Source organism: Lepidochelys olivacea (assembly GCF_965140295.1).
Source record: "Lepidochelys olivacea isolate rLepOli2 genome assembly, chromosome: 1".
Taxonomy (NCBI): Eukaryota; Metazoa; Chordata; order Testudines; family Cheloniidae; genus Lepidochelys; species Lepidochelys olivacea.
In genome coordinates, this window is record NC_140411.1 from 140,336,276 (window position 1) to 140,362,572 (window position 26,297).

Here is a 26,297-nt window from a genome sequence, read left to right on the forward strand (position 1 = left end):
TCCTTAGCATAACTGCTGTGAGTGCCTCCAGGCGGGGGGCCAAGGACACTTGGGCCCAGTACGCAGAGCTGCTGCGAGTGACTCCAGGCGGGGGGGGGGGGGGGCAAGGACACTTGGGCCTAGTGCGAGGGGGCTTCATTGACACTTGTGGTCTTTTATTCCTTCAAGTTACCTAGTGGCCATGTCCCAGTGTCCCCAACAACTCCATCCTTTGAGAACACTTAACAGCCTTGGCTCTGAGTTTTCTCGCTTGGGCTGTTTATTTTTTTACAATAGGACTTTGCATAAGCACTTTGTGATAGCCCTGAAGAGAATGACTTATTAACTTTTGCAAAAGGGCCCTGACACATGATACTGCACAGCATAATACCATTAATACAAGCAATACAGGAAAGAGAAATTTTAATAACAGGCTAAATAAACCACCAAGCCAAGACGACAAACCCCAGCCTGAAAACAAGGTTTGCAGTCAGTCGCTCTCTGGGGCAGTATGGGCAACCTGTGCTCCAGCTTGGGCATGGGCCTCAGCCTGTACCACCTTTTTATAGATTTTATAATTGCTATTATTTATATATATACAATTTTGGGGCCCGACGAGGGCACAAACCCCTCCTTGGGATGCCAAGAGATAATCCAAAGCCAGCCTGTTTTGGAGGGAAAACGTCCTGAGCTGCTGTATCTTTTTATTTAATATTTTTATTGCTGACTTTAAATTACTAACTGAGTTTTTTAAGTTTAAGGCCACTTTTTTAAGTACCATTTGCAGCCTTACAGTGTAGCAGCCTACGCATGCCATGGCTGGCCCGGAAAACAGTGGCGCTGTTTGCAGTACAGAGCACCCTACAAGCTTCTTGGTTGTGAGGGAATTTTTTATATTGCTTTTTAATGCCGTAATCAGTCTCCGCAGGGTCTTTTCTTGTGACTTAACAGAGGTGTTTCGGGCATTTTTGATTTTTTTTTTTTGAGCAGTGTGGCAGTTATTGACAGATGAGGAACTCCATGAGCTATATAACAGCTACCTGTCCAATTGGCTGGCAGCACCTTGTAAGCCTTTCGGCCACATACAAAATAATGACCCTGTAGGGCCCAATAAGGACTGTTTCTTAAGGGGATTTCTGGGATATTTAAGGCTGTTTTTCCAAACAGTTCATATGCCCCTAAGGGGGCATTCCATCCTCCTGATTGGGTACAAGTGGGGGCGTTTCTAATTGTGCCGTTTAAATTACACTTGCCATAGGGACCACTACAAACTCACCATGGGCTTGCTGCATTGGATATATTAACTGGATGGCAAGTTATATTTCCAAACCCTTTTTTTTTTTTGTGGTAAGATTATTTGTAAGAGTTTCCCTAAAAGGGGAGGAACCATTACACCCACACTGCTGTCCTTCCCTTTTGGTCTTTATTTAATACTTATTAGCCCACTGTGTAATAACACAGGAGCTTTTTCCCACAGGACGCCCATAGTAATTAGATTGGTTTTGGGTAAAACATAATACTTCCTTAGTGAGTACTGCAACTGAATATTTCTGGTCCTGATAGGTGGCTTGCTGTAAAGAGGTTTTATTTTAGAACGGCGAGTCCGGTTTTTTTTGCTTTTTGGTGGCAGCTAATTCTGCTAGGGTCAGGGGCAGCATGTCAAGGGGCATTCCCGTTTTGGGGGACAGTGGAGTTAGAGCACATACCCAGCAATCAGTCTGGTTTGTTAAAGAAGCAACATGGTGCGCAAGTGAAACAAAGGAGTTATGCTCCCGATATGCACAGTTTGGAAATACCAATACAGAGAATAACAATGTTACCCAATTAATTATTATTAGAGTTTTTTTAACCCAGGGTTTCCAGTACCTGGGTGGGCCCATTTTAGCATTAAGGTGCCCACTATTTGTGTCTTTTAAACAGTAGCTTTAGCCCGAGATCGTCACTAGATGAGGAGTCAGCAGGTTGGACGGTCCATTGTTCTGCTGACGAGGGGGCGGGTACTGCCTTCAGACGAGAGTGATGGATCCAGTTCTTGTGTCCCTCGATCTTTGTCGCTGTATGGGAGACCAGCAGGACGGTATAGGGTCCTTTCCACTTTTCCTGGAGAGGCTTGTCTTTCCAGGTACGAACAAGCACAGAGTCACCGGGCTGTAAGGACTGCATGGGAGAGTCCAAGGGGAGAGGCTGGGAATCCTTGGTATACCTGTGAAGAGACAAGAGAACAGCAGACAGGGAACATATATACTGTGACAAAAAAACATTATCCAGCTCCCATTCCCCTGACAGAACCGGGGTGCCATTCATAGGCCATGCCCTTTCAAACATAATTTTAAAGGGACTAAGCCCTAATCTACCTTTAGGGAGAACGCGGATACGAAGTAGGACGAGGGGCAAAGCATCAGGCCATCGCAGTGTGGCTTCTTGGCACACTTTTGAGAGATGCCGTTTAAGGGTCTGATTGGTACGCTCCACTACACCACTGGCTTGCGGTCTCCAGGGCTTATGGAGTTTCCAGGAGATTTGTAAGGCACGTGAGATGCTTTGAATGATTTTTGACGTGAAGTGTGTCCCGTTGTCAGATTCCATCCACAGGGGGAGTCCAAAGCGAGGAATGATCTCCTTAACTAACTTGAGGGCCGCTGTTCTGGCAGTGCAGTTACGGCATGGGAAGGCTTCTGACCATTCGCTGAACCGATCCACTATGACAAGGAGATATTTGAACCCTTGGGTCCAGGGAAACTCAGTAAAGTTTATTTGCCACACTTGTCCGGGGCCCGGAGTGGGTTCTAGGGCAGCTGGTGGCACAGGATGTCCGGTTGGGGGTTATTCTTTTGGCAGACTAAGCAGTCCGCTTGTACCTGGACAGCTAGGGGTCGGAGTCCGGAAGTGATAAAATATTTTCTTATTAGCTGGATAAGTGCTTCCCTGCCAGCATGAGTGGTTTGATGTAGTTCCTGCAGCACTGGCCAGATAAAGCCCTTTGGTAAGAGGATCTTCCCTTCTGGGGAATGGAGCCATCGCTTTTTTTCCCGGAGACCGAGTTTGTCAGTTAGCTGTCTTTCCTTCCCAGAGTACTGAGGGGTTGGAAGCTCCCCTACTGATGGGATAAGGGCATGCATATGGGCGTTCTCAGTCTGAGGGGACGGCAGGGTGGCAGCATGCTTAGCCTCACTGGCCACATCTTGATCTTCCCTTTGATGGGCTTTACAGTGTACCACCGCCACTTCCGAGGGGAGTTGTACGGCTTCTAGGAGCCGGAGGATTTGGGGCCCGTACTTGACTGGGGAGCCTTGGGCTGTCAGCATTCCCCTTTGCTTCCATAGGCCAGCATTAGCATGTAGCACACCAAAAACATACTTTGAATCGGTAAAAATGTTGACCCGCTTTCCTTTTGACAGTTCAAGTGCACGGGTCAGGGCTGTTAGTTCGGCAAGCTGGGCAGAGGTCCCAGCAGGCAAACCTTCAGCTTCCACAGTGTCATGGAGGGTCACAACAGCATAACCCGCCCTCTTTTGCTAATCTATTACAGTACTGCTACCATCAGTGTACCACTCATGATCTGCATTTGGGAGGGGTACATCCTTTAAATCCGGATGGCTGGAGTACTGGGCATCTATGATCTCTAAACAGTCATGTTTCTGTTCCTCCATTTCTGGCAAGAGGGTGGCTGGGTTAAGGGAGGGGCAAGCCTGTAAGGAGACTTCAGAGTTCTCTAACAGCTTAGCCTGATACCGAGCAATCCGAGCCTGGGTGACCCAAAGCCCTCCCTTTGCATCCAATAAGGCTTGGACCATATGGGGAGTATAGATTTGCATAACCCCTTCCAATGTTAGCTTCTCGGCTTCCTCAAGCACTAGGGCAGTAACTGCAACCGCCCGTAAACATGCCGGCCTACTCTTTGCAACCTGATCCAGTTGCTTAGAAAAATAAGCCACGGGACGTCTCCATGCTCCTAACAGCTGTGTGAGCACTCCTAGGGCCACCCCCTTTCGTTCATGTACGTACAACTGAAACGGCTTAGAGAGATCCAGCAGGCCCAGAGCCGGGGCTTCCATCAACTTTCTTTTTAGGATTTTAAATGCCCTGTCAGCCTCTGGGGTCCAATAGAAGGGATCATGATCTGCTCCTTTTACACAGTCGTACAGGGATTTAGCCCACAGTCCAAACTCTGAGATCCATATCCTGCAAAAGCCTGCCATACCCAGAAATGCCCTGAGCCGCTTATGATTACTTGGGGTAGGAACTTGACAGATAGCTTCCTTTCTTTCGCTTGAAAGCTGATGCTCCCCTTGCCTTAGCTGTAACCTGATCCCTCTACCTCAGACAACAGAGTTCTCAGGAGGATATTACAGTTGTCCCAATCCGGCTTGTGACTATTGAGGCATCCCTCAAAGACTGAAATAAACTGGCTTGGGTTCATGGAGAATTCCCCAGCCTGTGTTTTAAAAGCTGCTAAGTCTATTGGATTGAATGGCACATGGGTGTAAACTTGCATAGTGGTAGCCTGACGTCCCTCTGCCCCTGGGCAAGCCACAACAGTCTCGGTAAGCAAAGGATAGAGTCCCACCGAGGGGGCAATCTCTGTAACCCGAGGCATCCTACCCTTATAAGGTGGGGGTGTGGGGGCCAAAGGGGACACCGGCTCTGCCATTACAGTGGGGGTGGGGGTCTGGGGACTAACATTAGCTACTACCGAACCAGTCAGAGTCAAATTACAGCTCTGCAGAATTACAACTCTGTTCTATTTCTTAAAGCCTTAAACGGTTGTGCATACAAATGTTTATTCCATTTACCCATTTACTGACAAAACAAAACTAATTGGAGGATTGTATTGTAATTAATTGACCCTCCTGGTGGCCACCATTCCTGGTCCCCCAGTTGATACTGAGGCCAGTCAACTGTACAGAATCATTTTAATTGGCTCTTAGTCATCGGATCCGCACCAAATACCTTCCAGTTTGCTAGAATGCACTCTAGGGGCGTACACCGTGCCCTAACCCCTGAGCTCTGTCCCTGTCCCATACCTACAGGGTAACTCAGGGCGTCCCCAGGTTCCAACAGAGCATACAATCCAGATTTCAAAAGGTTCCTACCTTATCCAAGGGACCGGTTCCTCACCGTCATCCACAGCTGTTTCTCCACTATATGAATGCGTTGCACTGTTGTGCCCTCTGGAGTCGATCAAATCGCGTCTCCGCCGAGACCCCCAATAAATTCACCGGTGCGTGCTGGGCGTCGGTTCTCGCCTCAATCCTCGACCTCCAGGAGGGGTCCGGGCAAGGCTAAATAGCAGCCTCGTTGCCCACCCAGGGACGCCAAAAGCTGTTGCCGGCACCCAGTGCCGAGAGGCAAAACAACAGCAGGGGTTGGTTCGCTACCCGGTGTGCTTTACCCAATAATCACAACGGGGTGGAGAAGCAGAAGAGTTTATTTGAAGCTTTAAAAAGGTACAGGGAGAATAGAATCTCAAATCCTGCACCCAGAGCAGGAAGTTACACAGGCTTTTATACATTTTTTTTTAGCATACTTATTTAATAGCAAGCTGCCCTAAGTATTTATATAGCCAGCTAATTCAGTTACCAGCTAGTTTCCTTGTTTTTTGTATTATTTGTTAAACTATACATAAAGCTGCTTTATTTAGCATTTTTTTTTTATATTTGCTCTGTTTGGCTTTGTTTAGTTTTAGGCAGTTTGACTCTGCAACATATTTAGTGCAGATCCTTAGCATAACTGCTGTGAGTGCCTCCAGGCTGGGGGGGCCAAGGACACTTGGGCCTAGTACGCAGAGCTGCTGCGAGTGCCTCCAGGCGGCGGGGGGGAGGGGCCAAGGACACTTGGGCCTAGTACGCAGAGCTGCTGCGAGTGCCTCCAGGCGGCGGGGGGGAGGGGCCAAGAACACTTGGGCCTAGTGCGAGGGGGCTTCATTGACACTCGTGGTCTTTTATTCCCTCGAGTTACCTAGTGGCCATGTCCCAGTGTCCCCAACAAGTTAACAAAGAGCAACTGCACTGGGCAATGTTTTGTTGTTGTTATATTAATTGTTTATTAGCTGTGTTCATCTGATCTCTTATTTGACACAAAATATTATTGTAAAATGGAGACAGTGGGAAGTGAAGCATGGTTAACTAATTTTTAAATACAGAATAATTATAGAAGCCTATGATAAAAACAAAAAATGAGAGACTTGCCTGCTCTTTAAAGAATTATGAAATCTGTGTTCCATAGCTACTTACTGTCTGCTTTATGATAGAAAATGTACAAGGGAAATTAAAGATTAGGATAAAAGAACAAAACCAGATAGGATTTATTTTTACATTCAATCAAGTTGCCAGTAGGTTGTGGCATGTTTCTGTGTGTGCCCGTGTGCTTGGTGTGTGTGTGTCATTCCTTTCTGTCTATTGTGGTGACCTAAATGGGAGAGACAGTCACTTCATGATCAAATAAGACAGCATTGCTGGCAGGCTGGAGTTATTGGAGTTGTAATCTCTTATAGGAGTATTTATGCCATACATAAAAACAAATGAACTCTGCCAACAAGCAAAGGGAAGGGTTTTCCAAAAATCCTTTTTCTACCTAGAAATAAAGTTCATTGGCTGAAAGGAAAAAATAAATAACTTATGGTAAGGAAGGATGATTTAAAGGTGTTCAAAGCCTGGGATTGGTCATTTTTTTCTCTGTCCTAGACATCCAAGTTAAATAAGGGGAGATTCAGTTGTTTACATTCCAGTATTTCCAAATCATTATATTTAGCCTAGTAGTTGCCTTCAAAAGGGATCCCAACATACTAGTAACAGGACAGAATGCAAACCATTGCTCACGAAGGGCCTGATTGGAAGTCCGTTCAAATCACTGGAGGCTTTGGATCAGTGCTTAAACACCCATGTGTGTAATTTTCTGGAACTACCTGATAGTGCAGCAATGCATGATGACTAAATCCTTTGTGGGGTGTATTCTCCTCTCAGTGGGTGTGCCTCTTAGGGTATGTCTACACTACAGAATAAGGTTGAATTTATAGAAGTCGTTTTTTTAGAAATCGGTTTTATATATTCGAGTGTGTGTGTCCCCACAGAAAATGCTCTAAGTGCATTCAGTGCATTAACTCGGCGGAGTGCTTCCACAGTACCGAGGCAAGCGTCGACTTCTGGAGCGTTGCACTGTGGGTAACTATCCCACAGTTCCCGCAGTCTCCGCTGCCCGTTGGAATTCTGGGTTGAGATCCCAATGCCTGATGGGGCTAAAACATTGTCGCGGGTGGTTCTGGGTACATATCGTCAGGCCCCCGTTCCCTCCCTCCCTCCGTGAAAGCAAGGGCAGACAATCGTTTCGCACCTTTTTTCCTGAGTTACCTGTGCAGACGCCATACCACGGCAAGCATGGAGCCCGCTCAGGTAACCGTCACCGTATGTCTCCTGGGTGCTGGCAGACGCGGTACGGCATTGCTACACAGTAGCAGCAACCCCTTGCCTTGTGGCAGCAGATGGTACAGTACGACTGGTAGCCGTCATCGTCATGTCCGAGGTGCTCCTGGCCACGTTGGCCACGAGCGCCTGGGCAGACATGGGCACAGGGACTAAATTTGGAGTGACTTGACCAGGTCATTCTCTTTAGTCCTGCAATCAGTTCTATTGAACCGTCTTATGGTGAGCAGGCAGGCGATACGGATTGCTAGCAGTCCTATTGCACCATCTTCTGCCGAGCAGCCATGAGATGTGGATGGCATGCAGTCCTTCTGCATTGTCTGCTGCCAGCCAAAGATGTAAAAGATAGATGGAGTGGATCAAAACAAGAAATAGACCAGATTTGTTTTGTACTCATTTGCCTCCTCCCCCGTCTAGGGGACTTATTCCTCTAGGTCACACTGCAGTCACTCACAGGGAAGGTGCAGCGAAGTAAATCTAGCCATGTATCAATCAGAGGCCAGACTAACCTCCTTGTTCCAATAAGAACAATAACTTAGGTGCACCATTTCTTATTGGAACCCTCCGTGAAGTCCTGCCTGAAATACTCCTTGATGTAAAGCCACCCCCTTTGTTGATTTTAGCTCCCTGAAGCCAACCCTGTAAGTCATGTCATCAGTTGCCCTTCCCTCCGTCAGAGCAACGGCAGACAATCGTTCCGCGCCTTTTTTCTGTGCAGACGCCATACCAAGGCAAGCATGGAGGCCGCTCAGCTCACTTTGGCAATTAGGAGTACATTAAACACCACACGCATTATCCAGCAGTATATGCAGCACCAGAACCTGGCAAAGCGATACCAGGCGAGGAGGAGACGTCAGCGCGGTCACGTGAGTGATCAGGACATGGACACAGATTTCTCTGAAAGCATGGGCCCTGCCAATGCATGCATCATGGTGCTAATGGGGCAGGTTCATGCTGTGGAACGCCGATTCTGGGCTCGGGAAACAAGCACAGACTGGTGGGACCGCATAGTGTTGCAGGTCTGGGACGATTCCCAGTGGCTGCGAAACTTTCGCATGCGTAAGGGCATTTTCATGGAACTTTGTGACTTGCTTTCCCCTGCCCTGAAGCGCATGAATACCAAGATGAGAGCAGCCCTCACAGTTGAGAAGCGAGTGGCGATAGCCCTGTGGAAGCTTGCAACGCTAGACAGCTACCGGTCAGTTGGGAATCAATTTGGCAAATCTACTGTTGGGGCTGCTGTGATGCAAGTAGCCCACGCAATCAAAGATCTGCTGATATCAAGGGTAGTGACCCTGGGAAATGTGCAGGTCATAATGGATGGCTTTGCTGCAATGGGATTCTCTAACTGTGGTGGGGCCATAGACGGAACCCATATCCCTATCTTGGCAACGGAGCACCAAGCCGCCGAGTACATAAACCGCAAGGGGTACTTTTCAATAGTGCTGAAAGCTCTGGTGGATCACAAGGGACGTTTCACCAACATAAATGTGGGATGGCCGGGAAAGGTACCTGACGCTCGCATCTTCAGGAACTCTGGTCTGTTTCAAAAGCTGCAGGAAGGGACTTTATTCCCAGACCAGAAAATAACTGTTGGGGATGTTGAAATGCCTATATGTATCCTTGGGGACCCAGCCTACCCCTTAATGCCATGGCTCATGAAGCCGTACACAGGCAGCCTGGACAGTAGTCAGGAGCTGTTCAACTACAGGCTGAGCAAGTGCAGAATGGTGGTAGAATGTGCATTTGGACGTTTAAAGGCGCGCTGGCGCAGTTTACTGACTCGCTTAGACCCCAGCAAAACCAATATTCCCACTGTTATTACTGCTTGGTGTGTGCTCCACAATATCTGTGAGAGTAAGGGGGAGACGTTTATGGCGGGGTGGGAGGTTGAGGCAAATCGCCTGGCTGCTGGTTACGTACAGCCAGACACCAGGGTGGTTAGAAGAGCACAGGAGGGCGCGGTATGCATCAGAGAAGGGGGAATGACTACCAAGGTAGCCCAGGAGGGGTGGTGGAGGAGGGAGGAAAAATGCCACACAGCACTTTAAAAGTTTACAACTTTAAAATTTATTGAATGCCAGCCTTCTTTTTTTGGGCAATCCTCTGTGGCGGAGTGGATGGTTGGCCGGTGGCCCCCCCACTGCGTTCTTGGGCGTCTGGGTGTGGAGGCTATGGGACTTGGGGAGGAGGGCGGTTGGTTACACAGGGGCTGTAGTGGCAGTCTGTGCTCCAGCTGCCTTTGCTGCAGCTCAACCATACACTGGAGCATACTGGTTTGGTCCTCCAGCAGCCTCAGCATTGAATCCTGCCTCCTCTCATCACGCTGCCGCCACATTTGAGCTTCAGCCCTGTCTTCAGCCCGCCACTTACTCTCTTCAGCCCGCCACCTCTCCTCCCAGTCATTTTGTGATTTTCTGCACTCTGACATTTTTTGCCTCCACTTATTCGTCTGTGCTCTGTCAGTGCGGGAGGACAGCATGAGCTCGGAGAACATTTCATCTCGAGTCCGTTTTTTTTTCTTTCTAATCTTCACTAGCCTCTGGGAAGGAGAAGATCCTGTGATCATTGAAACACATGCAGCTGGTGGAGAAAAAAAAAAGGGACAGTGGTATTTAAAAAGACACATTTTATAAAACAGTGGCTACACTCTTTCAGGGTAAATCTTGCTGTTAACATTACATACATAGCACATGTGCTTTCGTTACAAGGTCGCATTTTGCCTCCCCCCACCGCGTGGCTACCCCCTCAACCGCCCCCCCCCCATAGCTAACAGCGGCGAACATTTCTGTTTCGCCACAGGCAAACAGCCCAGCAGGAACGGGCTCCTCTGAGTGTCCCCTGAAGAAAAGCACTCTATTTCAACCAGGTGACCATGAATTATATCTCGCTCTCCTGAGGATAACACAGAGAGATAAAGAACGGATGTTGTTTGAACGCCAGCAAACATACACTGCAATGCTTTGTTCTACAATGATTCCCGAGTACGTGTTACTGGCCTGGAGTGGTAAAGTGTCCTACCATGAAGGACGCAATAAGGCTGCCCTCCCCAGAAACCTTTTGCAAAGGCTTTGGGAGTACATCCAGGAGAGCCGTGAATGCGAGGGCAAAGTAATCCTTTCACATGCTTGCTTTTAAACCATGTATAGTATTTTAAAAGGTACACTCACCGGAGGTCCCTTCTCCGCCTGCCAGGTCCAGGAAGCAGCCTTGGGTGGGTTCAGGGGGTACTGGCTCCAGGTCCAGGGTGAGAAACAGTTCCTGGCTGTCGGGAAAACCGATTTCTCTGCTTGCTTGCTGTGAGCTATCTACAACCTCCTCCTCCTCCTCATCATCATCATCTTCTTCGTCCCCAAAACCTGCTTCCTTGTTGCCTCCATCTCCATTGAAGGAGTCAAACAACACGGCTGGGGTAGTGGTGGCTGAACCCCCTAAAATGGCATGCAGCTCATCATAGAAGCGGCATGTTTGGGGCTCTGACCCGGAGCCACCGTTCGCCTCTCTGGTTTTCTGGTAGGCTTGCCTCAGCTCCTTAAGTTTCACGCGGCACTGCTTCGGGTCCCTGTTATGGCCTCTGTCCTTCATGCCCTGGGAGATTTTGACAAAGATTTTGGCATTTCGAAAACTGGAACGGAGTTCTGATAGCACGGATTCCTCTCCCCAAACAGCGATCAGATCCTGTACCTCCCGTTCGGTCCATACTGGAGCTCTTTTGCGATTCTGGGACTCCATCATGGTCACCTGTGCTGATGAGCTCTGCATGATCACCTGCAGCTTGCCACGCTGGCCAAACAGGAAATGAGATTCAAAAGTTCGCGGTTCTTTTCCTGTCTACCTGGCCAGTGCATCTGAGTTGAGAGTGCTGTCCAGAGCGGTCACAGTGGAGCACTCTGGGATAGCTCCCGGAGGCCAATACCATCGAATTGTGTCCACAGTACCCCAAATTCAAGCCGGCAAGGCCGATTTAAGCGCTAATCCACTTGTCGGGGTGGAGTAAGGAAATCGATTTTAAGAGCCCTTTAAGTCGAAATAAAGGGCTTCATCGTGTGGACGGGTGCAGGTTTACATCGATTTAACGCTGCTAAATTCGACCTAAAGTCCTAGTGTAGACCAGGGCTTAGGCACAAAGCCTAAGTCTTGTTTTGAGGGAAGCAGGCACAGCTGGCCAGCTGTGTGTGTGTGGGAGGGGGAGGGTAGCATGCTCTGTATACTCCCATCCTCCTTATGGGTTGCGTCCCTTGGGAGCCACTCTGTAGCAGCCCCTAGGTGGCCTTTATGCATATTGCACATGGGCGAGGAGGTGAGGCTCCTTATCCCCCATCCCATGTGTACACTACCTGGCCGTGTAAGGAGGGAGCGAGGTACAGCTATGCTATACTGTATTATAAGTCAGCATTACATTTGTATTTGGGAACATTATGGCATTGCTAGTTATTCTGTGCATTACATAGATTTACTGAAGATACAGGGTCAGGTCATCCCTAGAGTAAATCCAGTGACTTCAGTGGAACTGCCTCCAGGATAAGACTAGCCCACTTTCTTATCGGTTTGGGGTTTGGTTTTGTAATCTGTTTCTCTGTCTTCTAGTGAATGTTATGACCATTCCACCCAGAACCATAAAGTGAGACATTTACATTTGTAGAGGACTGGTAGAGAAAGGCGGCTGAGAATGACTTGATTCTAATGGGAAAGTAACCTTTCTCCACCATGTTACTTGTTGGCTAAAGCCCACTTCATCAGATGCATGCAGTGGAAAATACAATTGGAAGATATATAGATATATATATACAGAAAACATGAAAAAATGGGTGTTGCCATACCAACTCTAACAAGACTAATCAATTAAGGTGGGCTATTATCAGCAGGAGAAAAAAAACTTTTGTAGTGACAATCAGGATGGCCCATTTCAAACAGTTGACAACAAGGTGTAGTTCCTGGGTTAGTGGTTCTGTTGTGTGGTGTGTGGTTGCTGGTGAGTATTTGCTTCAGGTTATGGGGCTGTCTGTAAGCAAGGACTGGCCTGTCTCCCAAGATCTGTGAGAGTGATGGGTTGTCCTTCAGGATAGGTTGTAGATCCTAGATGGTGCACTGGAGAGGTTTTAGTTGGGGGCTGAAGATGACGGCTAGTGGCTTTATGTTACTTTCTTCGTTGGACCTGTCCTGTAGTAGGTGACTTCTGGATAGTCTTCTCACTCTGTCAATCAGGATTGTCTGGCTATGTAGACTCTCTCCTCAGGCCCTACGCTACCAGCACTCCTAGCTTTCTTCAAGACACCACTGACTTCCTGAGGAAACTACAGTCCATTGGTGATCTTCCAGAAAACACCATGCTGGCCACTACGGATGTAGAAGCCCTCTACACCAACATTCCACACATAGATGGACTACAAGCCATCAGGAACAGTATCCCCGATAATGTCATGGCAAACCTGGTGGCTGAACTTTGTGACTTCGTCCTCACCCACAACTATTTCAGATTTGGGGACAATGTATACCTTCAAGTCAGCGGCAAAAACAGAAACACTAACCCAGGAACCTATCCTTGCAACAAAGCCAGTTGCCAACTCTGTCCACATATCTATTCAAGGGACACCATCAAAGGACCTAATCACATCAGCCACACTATCAGAGGCTCATACACCTGCACATCTACCAATGTGATATATGCCATCAGATACCAACAATGCCCCTCTGCCATGTACATTGGCCAAAACGGACAGTGTCTACGCAAAAGAATAAATGGACACAAATCAGATGTCAAGAATTAGAACATTCAAAAACCGGTCGGAGAACACTTCAACCTCCCTGGTCACTCAATTACAGACCTACCTAAAAGTTGCAATTCTTCAACAAAAAAACTTCAAAAACAGACTCCAATGAGAAAGTGCAGAACTGGAATTAATTTGCAAACTGGACACCGTTAAATTAGGCTTGAATAAGGACTGGGAGTGAATCGGTCATTACACAAAGTAAAAACTATTTCCCCATGGTAATTTGCCCCCTACTGTTACTACACCTTGTTGTCAACTGTTTGAAATGGGCCATCCTGATTGTCACTACAAAATTTTTTTTCCTTCTGATAATAGCCCACCTTAATTGATTAGTCTTGTTAGAGTTGGTATGGCAACACCCATTTTTTCATGTTCTCTGTGTGTGTATATCTATATCTATATATATATCTTCCAATTGTATATTCCACTGCATGCATCTGATGAAGTGGGCTTTAGCCCACGAAAGCTTATGTCCAAATAAATTTGTTAGTCTCTAAGGTGTCACAAGTATTCCTCATTCTTTTTGCTGTTACAGACTAACATGGCTACCACTCTGAAAATGCTACTTGTGTGGTTTGTATGACTTCAAAAAGCAACAACTCAGTGAAAGATAATCCTCTTGAAAATAGCAGGAGTTTAATGAGGAGGGATGCTCTGGGCAGTGGGAAAAGATGTGGGAAAACAAAGATCCAGACCTGAGCATGGATAAATAAACATGTCCAGAGTACCATTAAGAAAACATATCTGCACACTGTCAGTGGTCAGAGCAGACACAGGATAATTTTTCCTTTACTAGTGAGGGCTAGGCCGCATGAATCTGATGCAGGTCTAGTCAGTTGACATTTCCTTCATGTTTTGGGTTGAGCTGCATGTTAGTCTCACTTAATCACCCATCAGCCTGAAATCTTCAAAGATAATAAATGATGTATTAACTTGCCTCCTGAGGGAACTGCCAAAAGACCAAAACACAAGTGATTGGCTGGAAACCACTGGGATTATTTTTCCTGTGTATTGTGTGGGTCCCTGTTTGGTGCAACCCCCTTTTGTGTACGTTCTTGGGAAGCCAGAGAATATACCATGCCCCATCCCACTTTTGCCCCAGCTATATACATCCTCAAGGTTGAGACCTTGTTCTGGCAGAGGAATTAGTCAGTCCACTCCTTATAAACTGGTCAGAAGGTCAATTTGCTGAGGGATGTGAGGGCCCTTCTTTTCTCTTCCCTGCTTTTGCAGTGTTCCTAGCTTCCACAGGGCTGGAAAGAAACCCCATGGTGTTTATTCTTTTCTGGAGCTTCATGAAAAGACAGATAAACAACAGTAATAAGCAAATGTGACACAGACTGTAATGCAGACTGCCAAAGAACTTCCCTACTTTTGCTTCTTCTAATGAGCACTTCCTGAAACCACATATGGGTTTCTTTGCCCTCTCTCTTCTGCTTCTCTGCCTCCCCATGATTTAAAGTAATACTTTGCCCTTTTTATATTTTTAGATTAATTTTTTATTAATTTTCATAAAGAAGCAAACAACAAAAATATAAGGTAAATGATGTACAGCTTGTATATATTACCAAATGCTGCACATTTCACAGAATATCCAATAAAATGATACATTTATGCAACTTGACAACTTGCCAAAGCTGCAAGACCAGATATTGCAAAATCAGGCAATATTACACAGATATAACATGGTAGAGTGGGAGTAACAATATATATAAAGACATACACAAATAGGCAAAAAAGGGAAGAAAGAGATGGGGGCAGGAAGAGGGAGGGAAAAAGCAGAGAGGTTAGGGGCAATGGAAGTCTGGCATTATTTGAGCTATTTCAGCATTCTTTATCCAAGTGTATCAAGAAACAGGGTCCAAACTTCTTTGAATTTGTATAATTGCTCTCTACATTGATAAAATAGCTCAGGGACTGGCAACCTTTGGCACACGGCGCATCAGGGAAATCCACTGGCGGGCTGGGACGTTTTGTTTCCCTGCAGTGTCCACAGGTTCAGCCGATCGCAGCTCCCACTGGCCGCAGTTCACCGTTCCAGGCCAATGGGGGCTGAGGGAAGCGGCACGGGCGAAGGGATGTGCTGGCCGCCACTTCCTGCAGCCCCCATTGACCTGGGACGGTGAACTGCGGCCAGTGGGAGCTGCGATCGGCCGAACCTGCGGACACGGAAGGTAAACAAACCGTCCTGGCCCGCCAGCAGATTTTCCGGATAGGCCAAATGTTGCCGATCCTTGAGCTAGTCTTTCTTTTGCTGCTAACTCAGACAGGTCCAAATGCCACTGTTCTATTCTAGGCATAAGGCTACTCCTCCGTTTTTGTAAAATTATGCCCTTGGTAATCATAGAAGCCCTCAATTACCAGAGTCTTTGCAGTGGCATTAAACCCAGTGTAGTAGGATATACTAGGATATAATTATCAGCTGAGTTTTGGTTGCTGAAGCAAGCACTGTTTTCATTCTTGTGTCCACCTCTTTCCCCAGCTGGCTGGCTATTGGACAGTCTCATAGTATAGGCATCAGGGTGCCTTTTTTGTTATTACAGTGCCAACAAACACGAGAGGACAAGGCCCCCATCTTGCACAATCTGTGTGGTGTCCAATATACTTGGAATAGAATCTATTGCTGTGTCAGGCATAGCCTGCGAACCACTGAAGCATTTTTAATGTTCTGTAATATTGCTCTGCCAATGGGGTTCTTTTCAGGGCTGTGATAACTCCCCTTCCCATCCTTTCACAAGCAACTCCACACCAGTGGAGTTCCTCATCGTTAGTAAAGCATACGTAGGGCATATGGGCGTGGGGAGTGTGTGAAGTGTTTCCAAGGTTCCCAGTAGCTCTGGAGCCTCTGGCATGTCCTAGGGCATCCGGACCAAATTGATATGTTAGCAAGTGTTTTAGCTGTAGGTACTGACCCTCTGCAGAGGGTGGCAGGTCATAACGTTGCTCTGTTAGAAAAGAGACAAAGCCCGCACCCATGATTAATTGGGGTATCCGAATGATGCCCTTGCTCAGTCAGTTCTTCCAAATTACCGTTTTTTTCCCCAATTTGCAAGTCAGGTAGGTGCTATTGCATGACAGAGGGGATGAAATTGGTGCCTCTTAGCTAGCATAGCCCTGATCATTCATGTAGCCCCCACTGTAGGCACCTTATTTTTCTCCACTGGACAAAAAGATGAACCAAGCAGACCTGAAGGGGGAATTGGCTGCATTACTACCCCTTTAGTTTCCACCCACGTTGGTATGAGGACGTTAGCATGGTGGAACCAGTCTGACATCTGTGACATGATTAAAACATAATATTAATTTTGTAGGTCAGGGAGCTCAAATCCCCTTGGCTATAGGGAGTTGGAGATTTTTAAGTGATCGTTGTAGGCATTGAAAGGCTCAGACTTTGCCCCTTTCTACTTCAGTCCTTTCAGCTGAGGATCTCATGTCATTAGTGTTAATTATTTTACATACTATGGCAATGCCTAAAGGCCCTGACAGAGAACACTGTGCACGCCCATGGTGGTCCCTGTCTCATAGTCTAAATAGACAAGGCACCCTAAGGGTGGAAGAAAGGAAGGATTGTTATCCCCATTTTACAGATAGGGAACTGAGACACAAAGAGATTAAATAACTTGCCCGAGTTCACACAGGACAGCTGAGTCAAGAATTGAGCCCAAATGTCCTGGATCTGAGTCCAGTGCTTTAATAGCATCCTTCCTCACATCATATAGGCTCCAATGTAGCCAGGTACTGAAACAGTTAACTTTAAGCATGTGACTAGACCTACTGATGTCAGTATATTCGCTTCTCAGTGCATTCATATTCATTTTATTGGGAGCTGGACGTATACATAAGAGTGGAACTGGCAAAGGTAAAAGCTAAATGAAGCTCCATGATTCCGCAATGTGTGTTGTGGGTGTGTGATGTTGAATTCTTGGAACAACTTGGTCTCCTGACAGCCTTATAATGAGGTTTATAGATCTGATTTACAAATTGTTTTAAAATGGGCCCAGGGAGCATATGTTGAGCTTTGGGACCTCGTACCATTCATAGTGCAGTTTTGTTTTCTCTGTCTCCTCTAATAAGCCGTAACCCAGCAAAGTTAAAGTCGATTGTAGTGTTTGTTTTCAAATTAATTTTGAAGTGAATTTACTGTTAGCACAGAGTGTTGGCTTTACAGCCCTGGAAGCAAAAGTCTTTCTGTTGTATCAGCATAACAGGTGCTGCATGGGTATCGGCTGTGCAAGCTCCCCTACACGGTTATGTCAATGTCCTTTAATCTGAACTGGAGGGACCACATTTAGGTTGTCTTCTAGGCCTCATCGTAGCATCCTGGACCATAGGATCAGCCTACACAGTGTCCCCCATGGTCCTACCCCCATACCACATCCCTGCCTGTCCTTAGGAAGACAGCAGATGCCGGAGTTAAGGTGAACGTCTTGGAGTGATGGTTTTAGGCTCTCTGCAGACTAAGGCAGGCATCACTTACATTTGGGTCATGCTTTCAAGCTTTTCTTTGCATCCACGAGGGCTAGAAATATAACTTTTCTTATAACATGAAAGCTGGAAGTCTGAGCTCCGTGACACTAGAAGCTGGGACCCTCGCATGGGCCTAACATGCCTATGCCACAGTGTGCCCCTGGTTGTTGTGTTCTTCTCCCAGTCTGTCCAGGAACTTGTTAGACCAGAATCACTAAGCGTGCACAGGTAGATAAATCAGAAAGTCTCTTTTTGTCTGGGAACCCAACTAACATAAAGGAGAGGAGCCTGCTGGCACCGGTTGTAGTCTCAGAAGGTCCCTTCCCTTTGGAACTTTATCCCCCTCCTTTGCCTTAATATAGCTTGTATTATTTGACATGTAGGGTATGCTACAGATGAATTTGTCCCTCTGGCTTTTAGGCCTGGGGGAGAATTGTGGGGCTGGATAGTGGTAGGACTCTGTCAGTTACATGCGTAAGGTCTGTTACATATATACATCTGCCTCACATATGTAAGATCTGTTTTGATTATTTTTTTGAGAGAGAGTGATGGAGCATTCTTTATATTATGGATATAGAAATCAAAATAAATACATGTGTTAGTGAGCAGCTGTTAGGCAGTCATAGTGAGAGGAGCGCAGTGCCCCTTTAATTGCCATTGAATCCTTGGCTTCTCTGTTTGCACTTCCATTCATTAGACATTCTCTATATATTATACCTCCTAGTTGTGGGTTTTGTGAGAAGAAGTGCTTTAACTGTACCTTTGAAACCCAGAGTATACGTCTTGTGGCTCCCAGACAGCAGTGGAAAAATGTCAAGGAATTCAATGAACTGTAGTGTGGGCAGAAATGTTAACAATGTGAATAAAACGGCAACCCATTAAGCCACCTTGAACCCAAATTTGGCTTGTGTTTGTTTTTCCCATCAGCAAAAACTGTTTCCCTCAGTAAGATGCTTTGGGCAGTTACAAAAGCATCCGTACAACCTTAAGCAGTAAGGCAGTGTTAAGAAACCAAACAAAATCATTGGGACACCTAACTTCCAGCTGGCCTCCTGAGAGTTAATTAAAAGGCTTCTCCTGTAGACAGACAGGATGTAATGAGCTTGAATGTGAGAGTGATAGAGTCAAACCCTTTTAGGAACGTAGGAATTGCCATACTCGATGGGACCAGTCATGCCTCTGATCCAGTTACCTGTCTCAGACAGTGACCAGCTGCTTTTGAGGAAGATGTAAAAAACTCTACAGTATGCAGTTATGGGTTAGTGTAGCTTCACAACGTTATCTATCTCTTAGCTATAGGGAGAACATCAAAGTCAGAGATGGATTCACAATTGGACCTTACTGTGTCTTTTCTTTCTTATACTTACTTGCAAATTGCAGGCAGTATTTTGCAAAATGCTTTCCCTGTTTGCCACCCCTATAAAAATACATGGTTGTAACCCAGCACTGACTGAAACCCTACGACAACAAAGCAAGGTACGTACATGAAGGTACGTACTTACGCGAATGAGGGAAACTAAAATTCACTAAGAAAAAAAAATGCATAAAGTCATATAATCATATTCAGTGGTGCAATTAAAAAGTTTGTTTACCTTTAGATCTGTAGGTAAGGGATCTTTTAGTATTCCAGTTCTTTTAGTATTCCCTATTATAAACATAGGGAATATCTGCTCAAACCAGTAATATTGTATACATTTTACCCACACGAAAAATGTAAAAGAGAATCTTTTAACTGTACAAACAGTAAGTTATGGAAAAGCCCTATTCATTCAGGTGCAATATCATTACAATCATAGGAAAATATGATTTATACATTTTAATATATTTTATAGTGTTCCATTTTCCCCTTATATTATTTCTATTTTCTGTCTGTAAGAATGTCTTAAAAGAGGAATATTCCTTCCTGTTGGTGATGTATTTTTCATTTAGCCCACATTGATTGTTAATTTTTTTGTCTTCTGTTGCCAATGTACTGTAGTTTGTAATTGGATGACCTTTCTCTATTTTTTATAAATGTGTACTAATTGTTCAGACAAACCAAAACTAAGTAAGTAATGTGAACTAAAGTACAGGTATACTCCAAATTTCAGGGCAAGTTCATCTGGAAATGGGGAGTACAGAAAATTTCAGTGTGAACTCTTAATATTTAGGGCTCAGAAGGCTTACATAGGTTTTGGTCTTAGAAAATTAGGTACCACACAGGGTCTGTGTCAAGGAATAGTCTCTCTAAATGGTGGCTATAGTACAGAGTTGTGGACCAGGAAATGTGGTTTCTAGTCCTGGCTCTGCAACTGACTATGACAGGGAGCAAGAAATTTGATCTCTCTGTTCCTTGGCCTCCTTCCTTTTACCATCCCCACATTTTCACTTTTGATATTCCAACTCATAACTGCACTCGTGTCAAGGGTGAAGTTAGAGAATTTGTAATCTGAGGAGGAGTTGGAGGCCGTTAGGGATTGTGAGATAAGCTCATTAGCTGGATGTTTCTGCTAAAACGATCAGTAGTGAAATAGTTAATTACTGTATTTTGTTTCAGACTAATATAACCTATTGATGGCAAAGCTCATCTCATGAAGCAGTGTTTGCAAGCTCCCTGCAGGCTCAGTAAGATCAGTTTACATTCCTGTTCAAGTTCTCAAGGTTTCTTTGCAATTGTAAGGGCTAGAAACACCTTTTAGAAAAGTGAGGGTTTAGAGGACAAGTCTGTGGTGAGGTGTAGATTCTGTAGCAAATTCAGTGGTCATGGAACTTATAATACCAATGGGCCCTGATAATAATATAACTTATCCACTGCAGGAAATTGATTTTAGATCTGCTGAGCAAAAGTGAGATCTAAGTGCAAGATATAACTGTTTCCTGTTACTTTATCAAAAATTATAGGAGATCTGCTGGTATTATACATTTTCTTCCAGAGACAGGCACGTGCCCTCTTTCAGTTGATAGCAGTCCCCATTAATGCATCCTCTTTCAGTTGACAGCAGTTTTTTGTTCCAGTGCATCATTAAACATCTCCTGGCAATGTACAGAGTGACATTCATGAATTTCCCTTGAAGTCTGCCCAAGCCTGTAGTGGACAAGTAAGTCATTGAGAAGGCAGGCCTGTAAACGATGCATGTGGGCTATAGATGCTGGGAATCTCCAGATTCCTCTACACTGTACTAAGCCTGAAATGTTCCTCCTTAATTAATTTCCTCTCCCCCCACTCCACTTTACCCCCCAACACACAGACACACAGTGCATGTCCCAAACGTTGTCGTGTTTTGACACGTCTTATGTTTCTCATTGTTCTCTTTATTGACTGCATAGAACCTTCCTGGCTTCATGTATGTTCTGTTATTAAATTTATGCATTTTGTGTCTGTACTTTATGGAGGTTTTCACTGAATTATTCACAGATAACTGACCCTTCCTCATTCTGTTTTCAAACCCGTGTCTTGTTTAGGGCTGTCCTGCAAAGTCCTGAGCACTCTGACCCCAGTCCAGCAAAACACTTAAGCATATGTACTTGAGGTATGTGTTTTCACTACATACAATGTCGTGCTCCCTGTCAGTACTTGGCCCAGGCTGTCGAAGCTAATGATCCATATTTGGTGATGAATCCTGGTTATGTAGCACCCGGGGCACGTTGCGCTTACACTAAGAAGAAATGTACATATGACCCACATCCACTCAGTGTGACACCGTGTCTCTGTCTAGTGGTGTCTGGGCCTCAGATTGATTTTGAGGTGCCTGCTACAGCCTTGGCTAACAGACTTGGCTCTTTTAGCTTAGGGAGTAGAGGATCATGCATTAAGGACCATAAGTGCCAGGTTCAATCTCCACTGCTGACAACCCATCCAGAATTGGGGTGCTACATGCAAATATACTGCAGTGGTAGCTATCTGTGATGTACATAGATAAGTCGTTATACTTTTTTGTATACTGCCTCTGTGAGAAGTCGATGCTGTGCCTGTTGGAAGGTGCTGGAGGTGGGCTGAGGAAGTCCAAGATGGTTGCAGTTATGGAGTAAGTCTCACACACCGTGCTCTCCCATGGAGACCTTACAGCTGTTCTTTCTTTCTTTGTTGTTTCCTTTGATCTGAAGTAAGTCTTCCAGACTAAAAGGACATGCTTTCTCTTTGCCAAGGAGAAAATAGCACATCAGCCACATGTACACACAGAAGTCAGTGAGGTCATCTGACCAAATATTTGTAATCTACCCATTTAAAACAATAAACAAAATCCCTTTCTTCTATTTTTCTGCATTCCCTTGCCCCAGTGTCAATGCTTGTCAATTTCTGTTTCCTACGTAATGTAAGAGTTTAAAAATATACCCTCTGGTTTTAAAAAGTTCGTGCAGCATGGCCAGGATTAATAAAAAATGATAACTATAACATTAAATTCTGTGTTAATAGTTTCATATTAACTCTACTGGACCATTTAGGTTCGGGAATTCATAGAAAAATTGGATACTATTAATTTAGGCTTAAATAGAGACTTGGAGTGGCTAAGTCATTATGCAAGGTAGCCTGTTTCCTCTTGTTTTTTCCTACCCCCCCCCCCAGATGTTCTGGTTTAACTTGGATTTTAACTTGAAGAGTGGTCAGTTTGGATGAGCTATTACCAGCAGGAGAGTGAGTTTGTGTGTGTATGGGGGTGGGGGGGATGTGAGAACCTGGATTTATGCAGGAAATAGCCCAGCTTGATTGTCATGCACATTGTGTAAAGAGTTGTCACTTTGGATGGGCTATCACCAGCAGGAGAGTGAATTTGTGTGGGGGGGTGTAGGGTGAGAAAACCTGGATTTGTGCTGGAAATCACTTTAGATAAGCTATTACCAGCAGGACAGTGGGGTGGGAATAGGTATTGTTTCATATTCTCTGTGTATATATAAAGCCTGCTGCAGTTTCCACGATATGCATCTGAGGAAGTGAGCTGTAGCTCACGAAAGCTTATGCTCTAATAAATTGGTTAGTCTCTAAGGTGCCACAAGTCCTCCTTTTCTTTTTGCGAATACAGACTAACACGGCTGTTACTCTGAAACCTCTCAGAAGTTTGTAAATCCAGGTTAAAATCTGTATGTGTTCCATCCTCCGGATCAATTTTTTCCCTGATATACTTTCTCTTATGCTGACTTCTACTTACGTAGAAACACCATGTCACCCAAAGGGGAAGAAAAACTAAGTCTAGTCTCCACAGCAAACCTTTGGCTGGTTGAGATCAATCAATGATTACCCATGGGTGCTATTTTGAGCCTTACTAGAGCTAATGACAGGTTTCAGAGAAGCAGCCGTGTTAGTCTGTATTCGCAAAAAGAAAAGGAGTACTTGTAGCACCCTAGAGACTAACAAATTTATTTGAGCATAAGTTTTCAAGCTTATGCTCAAATACATTTGTTAGTCTCAAGGGTGTCACAAGTACTCCTTTTCTTTTTGCATACTAGAGCTGTCTGTCATCTTGCCCTGCCTGCCTGAACCAATTCCTTTCCCACTGAGAGGCACCATTTTGATTTAACGTTCAAACAACATTTCTAAGAGGGCAAAGGGGCTTTTTGATTGTGAGATAATGGCAGGTGAGCTGCTTTGAGGGAGGTGCTGCAGCAAGTTACGGCGGACGCTAACCGCTATCAGGCAAACATTAGCTTTTTACTTCTCCAATAAAGGTGTCTGATTGAAAAATAAATGTGCACTATCTGTGTCAGCTTTTGGCCCAAGAAATGTATGCTTTTGAAAGGTGACTGCTTTCTCAATCCAAATCTGCTGGCTGCCCAACTTTCCCCTCAGTCAGTTTCTTCTGTCTGATGACACTGCTGAGGCTTACTATTTTCTGCTCCATCTGAGTTTTAGTCCCCCTTTTAAAGTTTGCATTCAAATCATGGATGAAGAGCACTTCCTTTCCAATGCCATGCAGCATCACTTATGTCTGTGGATGAATACTGGGGATATTCAGGGCTTGGTCTTCCAAACTGCATGTGTGCTATTGTGTGCTTAATTTGTGTGAGCAATTACCATGATTGCATGTGCAAATATCTGCTCTGAACACCTGGCCCTTTGTGTTTAGCAGCATCGACTATACAGATAGCCAAACTGGCAGGCTAATCCAAACTGTGCAGGCTAGTCCAGTAATATAGTCATGCAGGGGATGGAGAGTTTCTTCCTCAGTCGCTATCTCCTACCATACTCCAGCAGTGCCTGGGAATGTTGTAAAGGCCACATGCTGAGAATTTAGCTCCTGCCACACTCTGTTTGTCTCACCAACAATATCTCTCGCTGATTAAAGACATGAGTGATGGTGACTTACTGAGGGGTTCCTGTCCAGGTTAAGCTGAAAGGATAGTGGGGCATGGCAGGGGGAGGGTATAAAGGAAAGGGAAATTTAAAGGGGGTCCCAGGATTTTAACAAAGTCAAGAGGTGGGGAGAAGGGGACATTATCTATGAAAGTTGGGGCCGTGAGGGCAAAGGCCATTTCAAATAGACCAAAAGCAACAGACGCAAAAGCAGCTATGATCAAAGTAAATGTGTGAGAAAGTTCAAATAGCAAAGGAAGGTGCAGTAAAAACCCCAGACAAGTGGTTGAGATATGAAGGAGTCAGTTATTCCCAAAGATGAAATTTGTTACTGTTTCCCAGAAGGGACAGTCTGGGACCCTCCTTGTAAAGTCTCTTGGGCTGGTTTGCGTGGTTTCTGTATTTTTGGTGACCTTTTCTTTGCTACTGAGTGACCTCCCCAAGCTCCACCCAACTGCCATCCAGATCTAGTACAATTCCTCAGGAACTAGGGTCTTTGCATGTGGTGAACCAAGTTCAGTGTTGAAATCTGCAGCAGGGTTGGTAGCTCTGGGTTTGAACTGTGCTTCTTATGAAATCTTTTACCTTTTTCTAAAAAACAGCGTCACTCCTCACAGTCGTCTACAGATGCTTTGCATGATTGAAACTGTTTGAGAAGGCCAGTGATTGGCTCCTGTATGCAAAGTGCCGAAGTGTGCATCAGACATGTCCTTTGCTGTCTATACTGGTTTCTGGTAGAATAGCAAGTCAAGGTCAAGTTCTTGATCCTTATCTTCCCGGTGCTCAGTGGCCTGGATATCTGAAAGCACAACTAAAGCTCTGTGGTGAGGACCACAGTTGATAGCTCTGCTCTTCCAGCACAGTGGAACTTTCTACCATAAGGGCACAGCTCATACGGGCAGGAGCCAGGGCTTTCTCGGAGGCCTGTCCCAAACAGTGGAATGAACTCCCACAGGAACTAAGGACCATCACTGACTTTGCCACCTTCCGCTCCATGTGCATGGTGCATTTCTTCACTCTGCCTTCTCTAATATAAACACAAGCCAATGTGTACTTTTAAAAAAAACCCCTCCCCCTAAACCAGAACCCTACCAAAACAAAATCTACTCTGCACACACAGTTCTTCTCCTGGAGAGAGGTGCTCAGATATTCCAGTGAAGAGGGCAATGAATTTATATTGGCTAAAACCACAGTAATTTAGAGGAAAGGTAAGGTAGGTCAGTACTTTGATGATGGATGTTTATCCTTCACATGCATGTCATTGAGCTCTGATTTTAATTGCCTTTGGGGTCTTTGAGAGAGATTCAGGAAGAAATGTTTCCCTGCGGGACAAAAAGGCAGATGAATTTGACAGCTGCTTAAAGTGGAACATGCATTAATTTTTAAAATACGTATGTGTTTGATAATTTACTGTTTTTAATCTATCCTCAAAAATTCCACTACACTGGAGCACAGTGAAGTAGTTATGTTGTTCGTACACTAAGGATTGCCAAATGTATCCCTGCCACAAAATCTCAGGTCCTCACTTCCCGGAACTCTTGGGCTGATGCATTGATACCTGCATGATTGGGCCAGGGGAAAAGGGGGGGCTGGGAGAAGAGAAGAGGAAATGGAGGGGGAAATGATACAATAATATTTTCCCCTTTGCAACCTGTTAGTGAAATGGGATTTCCTGATGGGAAACATTCACAAGGGAGTGGGGGAGGGGAAGAAAAGCTTCCTTTCTTAGGATTTCCTCATCTATTTAATGGACTGTTTTATCTCTGATTGTTGTCTCTGGTTGTTAGCTGTGACTGCACAGGCCTGCCTTGTTCCCTCTGTCTCCCTATCTCCTCTTGCCTTGACACACCCAACTGTAGGACCCATATTCCCATACACTCTCTGTTTTTCAGTAGCCTTAGTGGAGACAACGTTTCCAGCTGCAAGAGAGTAGGAAATGGTCTGATGTGCCTGCTTGTGCATTAGCCATTCTGGCCTCAGCCTCTTCATTCAGTAAATGCATGGCAAACAGATATTTGAACACCACAGCAAAGCCATTATTTGAAAATCGGATTCAGGATTTACAGCAGTGGTTCTCAACCTATTTATCATTGTGGGCTGCAACCACACAATATATATACTACTTGTATGGCCCTGAGGATATCACATGGGCCGCAGCTGTGTGCTGACTGGGCCACAAGCAGCCCATGGGCTGCGGGTTGAGAACCACCGATTTACAGTATTCTTTAAAAACATTTGCTACCCATGTTTGACAAACTAAATAGCCACTGTTCATGTGACTGGCTGTTCATGTGGCTGGCCTGATGACACAGGCAACTTGTTTGTAATGAAGGAACTTGAGTTACATGAAGTCTTATGAACTCTGAAGCAAAGGCTCTGGTAGAAGGTGACGAAGAA

The 26,297-nt window shown here is 45.3% G+C and overlaps 1 protein-coding gene across 1 annotated transcript in view; it reads left to right on the forward strand.

Moving 5' to 3' along the window:
- Nucleotides 1–26,297, forward strand: part of NHS (NHS actin remodeling regulator) — a 339,915-nt gene that overhangs the window by 160,191 nt on the left and 153,427 nt on the right. The window lies entirely within an intron of this gene.